Raw genomic sequence first — 3386 nt, 5'->3', positions numbered from 1 at the left:
CACAACAACGTTTCACCAGGCAATGCCGGTCAACTGCTGTTTGTTTATGAGAGATCGGTTGGAAACTTTCCTTATGTCAGCACGTTGTAGGTGTCGCCACCGGTGCCAACCTTGTGTGAATGGTCTGAAAAGCTAATCGTTTGCGTATCACAGCATCTTCTTCCTGTCGGTTAAATTTCGCGTCTGTAGCACGTCATCTTCGTGGTGTAGCAATTTTAATGGCCAGTAGTGTATCTTAAAAATCTTGTTTCGTGTGTGCATTTCTTGTGCACTTGACACGTTCCACATCGTAACGGCTACAGTACCGTGCAATTGATCAACGTAACACGCAAGCAACTAACTAAATAAATAAATACAGTACTTCGAAGTTCCGACATTGTAATACAGTCGTAAAACCTGAGGGCTTATATGCGTCCGAAACTTTGACTATGAATGGGCAAGGTCAAGCTGAGCAGCTGGAAAAGCGAGAGCGTAGGATATTAAGTAATATCTTTGGTAATAGATGGGTTGATGGACAATGGCGAATGAGAGCAAATGAGGACTTGTACAGCAAGACAGAATCTTTCACAGCAACCATTAAGAAGAGACGATTGATATTTTACGGACATCTCATGAGGATGAACAGTGACCGACTAACAAAAAGGATATAGAGTTTCATCCAATCTAAGAAAACAAGGCCAAGATGGTTCGAAGAATGTGAAAAAGACCTTAGGCGGATTGGTATCTCACAGAGAGAAATTCCTGGCAGGAACAAATTTAGAAGATTGGTGAACAACTACCAAGGTTTTAAAATTGCATCAACGTCCAAAAGACGGAGAAGAGACGGAGAAGAGCATAAACAGGCACTTCTTGTTGGACTCAGAAGACACTGGCGGGAAGTCAAAGCTGGAACAAAAACACCTAGACACTAAAATGTAATTGGTTGTTACCACGCAGTCCAGAGGCTCAACTTGATAGAAAAAAAGAAAAACAGTACTTCAAACGAATGCAAATTTTACGAGTAAAAATTACTCTTGGGAAAGGATTATTAGAAACGAAAAATTATAGCACTGCTGCTATGGCTGATTGATATTTCAAATTTTTTTGTTCTGGTATTATTACAAAAAATAAAAAAAACAGTTGTTACAACCTAGACCAAACCAATAGCGAAAATAACAGTTATACTCAACCACAGTTATCCGTTTTCACTGGTCGGTTTTTCCCGTCACTACGGCAAACGCCAGAAAAGAAAGCGAGATAATATTGCATTGTCACCCAGTTCTGAGGTATGATGAAAGTTTCAAGTCTCTGTCTCTTTGGTAAGGTGGTTTAAAAATAAATGTAAAATTTGTACCGAACAGATAAACAGCAACGAAACTCCTCCGTCCGAACAGGTCTCGAAGGCCCAACGGTAACTACAGACTGCCGTATCATCCTCAGCAGATAGCAGTCACCGGATGCGTATATGGAGGGGCGTGTGGTCAGCATACCGCTCTCCTGGCCGTATGTCAGTTTCCGAGACCGGAGCCGCTACTTCTCAGTCAAGTAGATCCCCAGTTTGCCTCACAAGCGCTGAGCGCAAGCCGCTTGCCAACAGCGCTCGGCAGACCAGGAGGGTCACCCATCCAAGTGCTAGCCAAGCTCGACAGCGCTAAAACATCGGTAACCTGCCAGGAACCGGCGTTACCACTGCAGCAACGCCCTTGCCAAAGAGATAGGAAAGCGACTAAACAAAAACATGTAAGAAACGTGAGAATTTTGCAGATGACGCTCTTATTCTGTCAGACGGTAAATGACTTGGAAGAGCAGTAGAACGGAATGGATAGTGTTGTGAAAAGAGGGTTCAAGATGAGCAGCAACGGAACTGGAACTAAGGTAATGGTAAGGTTCTAATGAAATCAGCCGATGTCGCGAGAATTAATCCGGTAAATGCACTCTGTCTTCAAGCCACAAGTGGCCCATCGGGGCCATCCGACCGCCGTGTCATCCTCAGATGAGGATGCGGATAGGAGGGGCGTGTGGGCAGCACACCGCTCTCCCGGTCTTACGGTGATTTGACCGGAGCCGCTACTATTCGGTCGAGTAGCTCCTCAATTGGCATCAGAAGGCTGAGTGCACCCCGAAAAATGGCAACAGCTCAAGGCGGCCGGATGGTCGCCCATCCAAGTGCCGGCCACGCCCGACAGCGCTTAACTTCGGTGATCTCACGGGAACCGGTGTAGCCACTGCGGCAAGGCCGTTGCCCAATCTGGTAAATCGGATACTACAATTAATAAATGCATATTGCTATTTGGACGGCAAAGTACTCGACACTGACGATGGCTGAAACAGGGATGATACATTGACGTGACCATGACAGTGGACAGCGATATGCACATATACAGATTGCGACAGTACCGCGTACACAAGATATTAAAGGACAATGCGTTGGCGGAGCTCTCGTTTGTACTCATATGGTTCACGTGAAAAGGACATCGCTATTGCCGCCCGGCGGCAATTAACGGACTTCGAACGTTGAATGGTAGTTGGAGCTAGAAACTGTGTTCTGCCGTACCTCAGGTCTTGTCATGGGGAAGCCTCGTGAGAGAGGTCCACCGCATGATCGTCTAGGGAAGTGATTCCAGTGGTGGTTTCCCGTTGCCTTCCACTGATGATGATGAAATGATAATGAGGACAACACAACACCCAGTCTCTGAGCGTAGAAAATCTCCGACCCAGTCGGGAATCGGACCCAGGCCCCCTGTCGTGACAGACTGCCGCGCTGACCACTCAGCTATCGGGGCGGACAGTGGAGCTAGAAGCATGGGACATTCCATTTTCGGAGTCGTTACGGCATTCAGCATTCCGATATTCGCACAGTCAAGAGTGTGTCGAGAATACCAATTTTTAAGGCATTATCTCTCATCACAGATAATGCAGTGGCTGTAAAGTCTGAGAACAGCGGCGTTTGCGTAGGATCGTCATAGTTAACATAGACGCAGTACTGTGCGAAATAACTGCAGAAATCCATGTGGGATGTACTACGAACGTATCCGTTACGGCAGTGCTGCGAAATACGGTTTTAGTGGGCTATGGCAGCAAACGAACGGCGCGAGTGCCCTTGATAACAGCTCGACATCGCATGCATCGACTCTCCTGGGCTCGTGACGACATCGGTTGGACCCTAGACGACTGGAAACCCTGGCCTGGTCGGATAAGTAACGATTCCAGTCGGTAGGAACTGACGGTTGGCTTCAGGTCTGGCGCAGACCCCACGAGTCCATGGACCCAAGTTGTCAACAAGGCACTGTGCAAGCTTGTGGTGGCTCCATAATGGTGTGGTCCGTGTTCGCACGGAATGGTCTCGAGCCTCTGGATGCTCTGTTACTTGGGAGACTGTATCCAGCCATTCATGGGCTTCATCTTGC

General features: G+C 47.4%; 1 pseudogene; it reads right to left on the bottom strand.

The window, feature by feature from the left end:
* Positions 1-2106: 2106 nt before the first annotated feature.
* Positions 2107-2223, bottom strand: LOC124552901 (annotated as a pseudogene).
* Positions 2224-3386: the final 1163 nt, after the last annotated feature.

The sequence above is a fragment of the Schistocerca americana genome, chromosome 10, assembly GCF_021461395.2.
Source record: "Schistocerca americana isolate TAMUIC-IGC-003095 chromosome 10, iqSchAmer2.1, whole genome shotgun sequence".
Lineage (NCBI taxonomy): Eukaryota > Metazoa > Arthropoda > Insecta > Orthoptera > Acrididae > Schistocerca > Schistocerca americana.
This window is presented reverse-complemented; position numbering and strand designations above follow the sequence as displayed.